At 44.0% G+C, this 9,512-nt stretch overlaps 1 long non-coding RNA gene across 1 annotated transcript in view; it reads left to right on the top strand.

Annotated features, from left to right (window-relative positions):
- The first annotated feature begins 7,539 nt into the window (after window positions 1-7,539).
- The window catches only part of LOC137344973 (uncharacterized), a 56,445-nt gene continuing 54,472 nt past the window's right edge, over window positions 7,540-9,512 (top strand). Inside the window, exon 1 of the long non-coding RNA XR_010968516.1 lies at window positions 7,540-7,624. This is a non-coding gene — a long non-coding RNA (uncharacterized lncRNA). The remainder of the gene's footprint in view (window positions 7,625-9,512) is intronic.

Raw genomic sequence — 9,512 nt, 5'->3', positions numbered from 1 at the left:
ACACTGAGATGTTAATAAACAACAATAACAACTTGCATTTATACAGCGCCTTTAACATAGTAGAACATCCTAAGGCACTTCACAGGAGCGATTATCAAACAAAATTTGACACCGAGCCACGTAAGGAGATATTAGGACAGGTGACCAAAAACTTGGTCAAAAGGTTTTAAGGAGCATCTTAAAGGAGGAGAGAGAGGAAGGAACAAGGAAAATGTTTCCACAGACCAGGGCAACTTCCCCTTCCCCTCCTCTACCTCCCTCTCCTCCCCCTACCACCCACCACCCCCTTCCCCACCCCTCCCCACATAAAATCTCCTGAGGAAATGTCCTTGATCCGCAAATGTGATCAAGGAAAACTCCATTTTGATTATTCACTCTAGCTGTCCTCTGCCTCCAAGATACCAATGTGACTTATTATGTGCATACAAAATGTATTACCAAAATTAACATTGCCAATGTAAGTAATGACAGATGACTCTTAAAGCCACAGTTCAGTAGAACAGAATCATTAGTGTGTCAGCAGAATACTACCACAATGCACCTGAATGGGGAACATTTACAGTGGCAGTGGGGAGGGTCAGATATCATTCCAGACTTGCAGGATGCCACAAACACCTGGGTGGATTGGACTTTTACAATGCGCTTGTGTGTGAAACTGTGCTTTATGGTCTGGAAATAACGAGACACTTGTACGTAATGATCTTTAATGAATAAAGGGCATTCAATGTCATTTATTATAGGCACGCTGAAGGGATTATAAAAGGATGGGATTGAGAACTGCAGCCTCTATTGTCACGTGGCACCTCAATGAAAAAATTATTCCGAAGCATTTTAGCCGCGGGAGACAACTGGTTTGTGAGGCGGGGGATAAAAAGTGCCCATCTGGAATTTGTTTATTTTAGCTAAGTATGGGAAAAAGACACGTTTATTTGGCTCTTGGTGCATGGCTGGGAAACAGTAATTTGCAAAATGGGCCAACCATCCATGAAATTGTCTATTGGTTAGGAGGTCTATCTATGAGCCAGTGGCTTTGCTGCAGTGTAAATAATTACACATGAATGAAATGTGACGACTGACATTAATGGAACTCTGAAAGGAGGAATTCACAGACTGTCCTTTGGGCATTTGACTCTTTAAGTTGAAACATTTTACAGATCAGTGGAGCGGCCACTTTGAGAAAATTCCGGCTGCTCCCACTATTCATGAGCTCGCAGTCCTGTTATTTTGCGCCCACTGTAATGGGTAACTGGTCCGTGATCGCCCGACTTGCGCTGCTCCTGCCCGCGAGTGAGTGTGTGTGTGCGCGCAGCTTTGTACGGTCCACCTTCAGAAGGACAATTGATGCCTGAGGAAAGCAAACAAAGGTGTGTCTGGGGACTTTACTGTGTACAGCGATGGTAACCACACTACAGAATGGATTTGCAGGCTTTGGAGAAGGTGCACAGTACAAGAAAGGTTTCGAGTGTAAGGGGATGGTCAATGGGGAAAGTTTTACAAAAACTCAGAGGACAGTTAAGAGTGGATCCTGTTATAATAAGGGGATTTCTTTCTCTATTAAAAACCAGGGTATTAATCTTGTCATACTTTGTTGTTTAAGGACAATGAATAGAAATGTTTATTACTTCAGTTTTCCCCGAAGTGAATTGTTCTATAGGATTTCTTTAGCCTTACCAACAGAATCCTGCAATAGTTGTCAGTTTGTGCCTCTCAAGTGGTTTAACTGCCATTTAATCAAGTAACAGACAAGGACATTAATCCAGCTCTGGGGAACAGGATGCTGTAGGAAATTGAACCGAGCAGTGAATCTGTACACCCCGATCACTGGTAACAACCATTGCCAGACTTTGAAAGACTGATTTATACATCCAGAACAGTAGGACCAAAGTTTTTGTGTTTCCATGTGTAATTAACCACCAAGTTTTTAAATCACAAAAGAGTAAATTACAATTCAAGTTTCAAAATTGCTTGTCGTGTCTGCTTATGGAGTTTTTTAAAATTGAAAATTATATTTAAATTAATTTCTTAATCACTTCTAGGCTTCTTTTGTACTATTAACAATCTTCAATGAGGCAGAATCAAATCTGCAGCTGAGCATTGCAAAAAGGGGCTGTTGAGTAGTTTACTGCTCATCTGTTCAAAGTGAGCTCAGCACAGTAGAATATTTAAAAGCCCGATGGTCATTGATGGGATGGGCACTTGGTTTGTACTGGAGCCTGTGCTCCCTGATTGCTTTCCCCCACCAACGTCCAACCAGTTAGTGTAAAAAAATTGCAGCAAAATCCATGTCGAGAAGGCACGCTGTCAAAAGAGTTCATCGTTGAATTAAGTCTACCTCAGTGGGTTAGCTGCTTCCTACCAGGTTGTTTCAATTTCCCGCTTGGAAAAGTCCGACATCTTTCTCTGGAAGCTTGTCAAAAGCATTAACAAGCAACAGCAGATTTTTTTAAAGAGCAAATCCTGTTACCAAGTTCACGCCGTTTATTTTGTGTGGAAAATGGGGAGTAGCACAGAAAAGAAAAAATAATGGTGGTTCCATTTATCTCTCACTTTTAACAGTTGCCTCTGTCATCATTGCCATTAGACAGCAGCACAAAACACCCCTCCCCCCACACACACACACACACACACACACAAAGTGGCTTAGATAAGTTGAATGTTGAATATCAATTTAAAATGTGGCAAGATAGTGGGATCAGAGATTTGAACTATAAACTATTGAAAAATAAACTTAACACAGATACCAGAAGGAACTTTTTCTTGTAAAGGGCAATAAGTGTGAGAACTAATCTTCTAAAGTAACACAACTGCAGACTTTAGAACTGTTCAAATTGCCAATGGGCATTATGTTGTGAGAGCTATAGTATTAGAGGGCTAGGCCTCAGTGGGTCAAATGGCCTTTACACATTTTTAACCTTTCTAATGTTCTAATTTATCAAAGAAGGTTCACAGAACTGATTTTATTTTCATTGAAAATGACTAGAGGAGGCATGATCCATGATGGGAGGATAATGTAGACACAAGCTGGTTATTTAGCATGGGCTGCGTGGGGAACCAGATGTGAAAATTGTACCATCAACAAGATTAAATCTCGATTTAAGATTGAGGTATTTTATTCCACTACAGAATTAGGTTAGCACTCCTCCGGGTGTTGCAATTACCTACTTGGCAATTGGGGAACTGCAGTGATTTAATTTTCAGCATAAAAAATGCTTTTGAAAGAACAGCAGAAACCCTAAAAACTATTTTCAATGACCACTAGAGGGCGACTCAAGCTTTGGTGACCAAATTTAATGAGGTAATTGTCCAGTGGGCCCAGTGCTGTCCAATCTGGATCAGTGGAGGAGAAAAGCATTAATTTTTCAGTATTAGTATTGTAATTCTGAAATAACAACTTTGTGAAAGCCACTGTTAAATCTGAACATACTGACACTGAAAGCCATACATGGTTTCTCATGCCCCTCCCCCCTGGAATAATTGTCCATCACACCACCACTTATCCTTAATTCCATTGCCTTAATCATTGCAACAAGTGAGACACTTTCTGTCCCCTTGTTACCAATTCATTAAGTACTAGAAACAATTTTGCACTCAAACATTTTCATAATTTTGAATACTTATAGATTCCCCCTTAGCCTTCTCTCTTTTACTGAATACTGCTCTAGTTTTTTTGAGTCTCTCATTATAACCATGAGCTCCCATTCCATAAATGATCCTATGAAAGCATAGATCCACCAGGAGTAGAGATTGGGCACACACTGTAGTCACTGATCAATCATCAAGTCCCAGTGTCACCATATTAACACAGGTCAAATAACCCATTAATTCTATAACCAGTTACAGATTTGAAGCTGTAAAAGATTTTTTAATCATAATTACATTGACTTATCTAATGCTAAGGTGGCATCTTGCAAACACTTTAGGGGGCTTTAAAATAAAAGCTTAGCCGTAGTCTGGGTATTGGGTCAATTGAAAATATCAAGACTGAGATTGATAGATTTTTGTTCGGTAAGGGTATCAAGGGTACCCAACAAAGGCAGGTACAGATCAGCCATGATCTAATTGAATGGTGGAACAGGCTCGAGGGACTGAATGGTCTACTCCTGTTTCTATGTTTACTGCCTGGGATCTCCAACAACACAGCTCCAATAACAGAACAGGTATCATACCTGTAACAACAGCATAAACTCAGCAATAGGCTGCTTAAAGGCACAGGACATCGATTGAACCCTTTCAGCCATATTGGCTCAGGATAATTGTCCAGATAAACCTTCCAACTCACTATATTTGTGTAAACTGGGCAAGGAAACCTCCTGCTGATTACCACCTACCGCCCTCCCTCAGCTGATGAATCAGTCCTCCTCCATGTTGAGCACCACTTGGAGGAAGCACTGAGGGTAGCAAGGGCACAGAATGTACTCTGGGTGGGGGACTTAAATGTCCATCACCAAGAGTGACTCAGTAGCACCAGTACTGACTGAGCTGGCCGAGTCCTGAAGGACATAACTGCCAGACTGGGCCTGCGGCAGGTGGTGAGTGAACCAACACGAGGGGAAAACTTACTTGACCTCATCCTCACCAATCTACCTGTTGCAGATGCATCTGTTCATGACAGTATTGGTAGGATTGACCTTGTGGAGAGGAAGTCCTGTCTTCACACTGAGGACACCATCCATCGTGTTGTGTGGCATTACCACCGAGCTAAATGGGATAGATTCAGAATAGACCTAACAGCTCAAAACTGGGCATCCATGAGGAGCTGTGGGCCATCAGCAGCAGCAGAATTGTATTCCACCACAATCTGTATCCTTATGGCATGGCATATTCCTCACTGTACCATTACCAACAAGCCAGGGGATCAACCCTGGTTCAATGAGGAGTGTAGAAGAGCATGCCAGGAGCAGCACCAGGCGTACCTAAAAATGAGGTGCCAACCTGGTTAAGCTACAACACAGGACTGCATCCATGCTGAACAGCCGAAGCAGTATGCTATAGACAGAGCTAAGCAATTCGTCAATCAACAGATCAGATCAAAGCTCTGCAGTCCTGCCACATTCAGTCATGAATGGTGGCGGACAATTAAACAACTAACGGGAGGAGGAGGCTCCGTGAACATCCTCATCGTCAATGATGGCAGAGCCCAGCACATGAGTGCAAAAGACAGGGCTGAAGCGTTTGCAACGACCTTCAGCCAGAAGTGCCAAGAGGATGATCCATCTCAGCCTCCTCCTGATATCCCCACCATCCCAGAAGCCAGTCTTCAGCCAATTCGATTCACTCCATATAATATCAAGAAACAGCTAAGTGCACTGGATACAGCAAAGGCTATGGGCCCCGACAACATCCTGGCTGTAGTGCTGAAGACTAGTGCTCCAGAACTAGCCCCGCCTCTAGCCAAGCTGTTCCAGTACAGCTACAACACTGGCATCTACCCGACAAAGTGGAAAATTGCCCAAGTACGTCCTGTCCACAAAAAGCAGGACAAATCCAATCCGGCCAATTACCGCCCCATCAGTCCACTCTCAATCATCAGCAAAGTGATGGAAGGTGTCGTCGACAGTGCTATCAAGCGGCACTTACTCATCAATAACCTGCTCACTGATGTTCAATTTGGGTTCTGCCAGGACCACTCAGCTCCAGACCTCATTACAGCCTTGGTCCAAACATGGATAAAAGAGCTGAATTCCAGAGGTGAGGTGAGTGTGACTGCCCTTGACTTCAAGGCAACATTTGACCGAGTGTGGCACCAAGGAGCCCTAATAAAATTGAAGTCAATGGGAATCAGGGGGAAAACTCTCCAGTGGCTGGAGTCATACCCAGCACAAAGGAAGATGGTAGTGGTTGTTGGGGGCCAATCATCTCAGCCCCAGGACGTTGCTGCAGGACTTCCTCAGGGCAGTGTCCTAGGCCCAACCATCTTCAGCTGCTTCATCAATGACCTTCCCTCCATCATAAGGTCAGAAATGGGGATGTTCGCTGATGATTGCACAGTGTTCAGTTCCATTCGCAACCCCTCAAATAATGAAGCAGTCTGAGCCTGCATGCAGCAAGACCTGGACAACATCCAGGCTTGGGCTCATAAGTGGCAAGTAACATTCACGCCAGACAAGTGCCAGGCAATGACCATCTCCAACAAGAGAGAGTCTAACCATCTCCCCTTGACATTCAACAGCATTACCATTGCCGAATCCTCCACGATCAACATCCTGGGGGTCACCATTGACCAGAAACTTAACTGGACCAGCCATATAAATACTGTGGCTACAAGAGCAGGTCAGAGGCTGGGTATTCTGCGGCGAGTGACTCACCTCCTTACTCCCAAAGCCTTTCCACCATCTACAAGACACAAGTCAGGAGTGTGATGGAATACTCTCCACTTGCCTGGATGAGTGCAGCTCCAACAACACTCAAGGCACCATCCAGGACAAAGCCTCCCATTTGATTGGCACCCCATCCAACACCTTAAACATTCACTCCCTCCACCACCGGCGCACCGTGGCTGCAGTGTGTACCATCTACAAGATGCACTGCAGCAAGTCGTCAAGGCTTCTTTGACAACACTTCCCAAACCCGCGACCTCTACCATCTAGAAGGACAAAGGCAGCAGGCGCATGGAACAACACCCACCTGCACGTTCCCCTCCAAGTCACACACCAATCCTGACTTGGAAATATATCGCCGTTCCTTCATCGTCGCTGGGTCAAAATCCTGGAACTCCCTTCCTAACAGCACTATGGGAGAACCTTCACCACACGGACTGCAGCAGTTCAAGAAGGCGGCTCACCACCACCACCTCAAGGGTAATCAGGGATGGGCACTAAATGCTGGCCTTGCCAGTGACGCCCACATCCCATAAATGAATTTTAAAAACTGTTTAAAATAAAGGGATCTTAACTTTGAATGGATAGAATAGAAGGGAGAGTTTTCTTAGCAAAACTGCATAGAGAGAGCTGGTGCTGAATATCAGTCCATCCACAAGAATGGCAGACAGGGATATAAAAGACTGGCAGAAACAATACAATTAAGCAATAAAGTTGCATTAAGATCTGGTGAAGAAAAGTGTAAAGCATTTTTCAACCACAAGGTGATGCACTGACTCACTGAGCCCAGAAAATATTTAACCTTGTCTACAGCTCGATAAATCATTTTGAAGTGACAATATCTGTTATTTATATCCTCCCTAATATGATGTGCAGACAAAAATGGAATTTTCAATATTGTCAGATGTTAAAATGAGCGAGATGTTAATCACAGACAAACAACAATTACGAGCCTTTATCTCGTTGTTTACTCAGGTTATTAAGATTAACATTTTGATTGCCCAATTTCTTTGAAGAAATGGTTTGAACTTCAACAGAGGAAAATATCCTTTTCGCCCAAGAATCTTCTAGTGCTCAGCAGTTTCTGTTCATTGTTCATTGTGCTCCATCAACAGTGCTTATGTAATCATTACTCGAGACCACGTGGTGATTTTACAAGCCTGCATTGCTGTAATGGTTGGGAAATTGTGTGCAATACCCACTCAAATTTCAGACCTGTGCTCATTGCAGCTCATTGCAGCACGGATTCGGAAATAACCCCTACTGCCTTCAAGACTTTGCCAAGAGAAGACAGAATAACAATGGAGGTAAATGGGCTGTTGTATGTAGTGTAAATTACTCATTGTTCTGTATAGTATCTGGTCTAGGTTTCTGCTTTTGTGTATTATGTTTAAATTGTATATAAATTTGTTTAGTATCTTAGTCTGCACAAAGGCATACAGCACTGTCAGATTTTACACCTTCTGAATTGACTGGAGATGTAGTGAGTATCCTTCGGGTTCTCTGGTGAGAAATTTGCTGTAATTGGAGTTAATTGTTAGATGTAGCCGACGCTAACTCACTGCCATAAACTGTTCACACATAGAGATTGTGGGAAAAGGTTGGATTGTAACTGTGATCTCAGAACATATGTTGTGCCCCATGGATGTCAAGGTAATTTTCTAAGCCGTATCTGTGTGAACATCAAATTTTCTTGGTCTAAAAGGGTGTCATGTGGAACACACTAACTTGAATAACACAGTTGAAGAGCACTTCAATGAAAAGTGTTAACAGGAAAATAAATCTTCATATGGACATACAAAATTGACAGGCAGGATAAGACCAGCTGGTCCATCAAGCCTGCCCCACACCTCATGATGCCTGGAGCATCATCACTAAACACCCCCTCCGCCCCCCCACCCCCCACTTCGCAGCCATGTAATCTCCTGGGAGAGGCAAAAAACCCAGGGCCAATAAGGGAAAACACACTCTGGAATATTCCTCACTGATTCCTTCAGGCGATCAAGATCATGTTCAGGAGATCATGTTCAGCAGTTAAGTAGTTAATGAAGATTTCAGAACACAGCATGTTCAGATAAAAGAGCTGTTTAGGTGACCAAAAGCTTGGTCAAAGAGATAGGTTTTAAGGAGTGTGTTAAAGAAGGGTGGAGAGGTTTAGGGAGGGAATTCCAGAGCTTAAGATGGTGGAGCGATGAAAATCGGGGATGCACAAGGGGCCAGAATTGGAGGAGCACAGAGATCTCGGAGGGTTGTAGGGCTGGGGGAGGTTACAGAGATAGGGAGGGCCGAGGCCATGGAGGGATTTGAACAGGTGGATGGAGAATGTTAAAATTGCGGCATTGCCAGACTGGAGGCCAATGTAAGTCAGCGAGGGGGTGATGGGTGAACAGGACATGGTGTGAGCTAGGTCTGCCCTTCAGCTGGATACTATACCCAACCTAGGAGTGCTGTCAATGGGGGGGAAAGTATCTCAATTCCAGCAGTCATGTTTCAACAAGGTGCGTGCAAAACCCAACGGTTTGTGGGAAGAATTTGCGACCAATCACTTCCTCTGGGGGGCAGCGGTGTAGAAAACATGAACAAAAATCACAAACAAATTACAGGCACGGAAAGAAATGCGAATAAATGCAGATGGTAGAAGTGAATGATTAGTCCGTCTAATTGCTTCGAGCTTTGAAAACAGCTGAACAGCACAGTAGGGTGTTCAACGATCTGATCTGGTGATCTACAGTAAGCACCAATTAATCGCCTCCCCCCAAAGTGCTTTACAGCCAATGAAGTACCTTTGAAGTGTAGTCACTGTTGTAATGTGGGGAACACAACAGCTAAATTGCGCACAGCTAATAGCAATGAGGTAATGACCAGATAATCTGTTTTAGTGATGTTGGTTGGGGGATAAATATTGGCCAGGACACAGATTAAAGCTTCCGACTAGCCACACCTGTGTACCTCAGGGACCCCCAGCTATTCCATACGCCTAACCCAGAGAACTGCCTACTGTACACTCTCCCATGTGTCTGCCTCCTCCCACTGTTCCACATGGACTCCTCACATCCCTTCTCCCACTCGATGTGCTGACTGCGTATCCCTCCCACCTGCTCCAAGTGCATCTCAAGAGTAATACACTGAATACTGTGAGCAGCCCTGGGCACCGCACCTTCGGAAGGACATATTGGCCTTGGAGGGAGTGCAGCG

The sequence above is a fragment of the Heptranchias perlo genome, chromosome 28 (assembly GCF_035084215.1).
Source record: "Heptranchias perlo isolate sHepPer1 chromosome 28, sHepPer1.hap1, whole genome shotgun sequence".
Taxonomy (NCBI): domain Eukaryota; kingdom Metazoa; phylum Chordata; class Chondrichthyes; order Hexanchiformes; family Hexanchidae; genus Heptranchias; species Heptranchias perlo.
The sequence above is the reverse complement of the archived record's forward strand: the minus strand, read 5'-3'. Positions and strand labels throughout refer to the sequence as shown.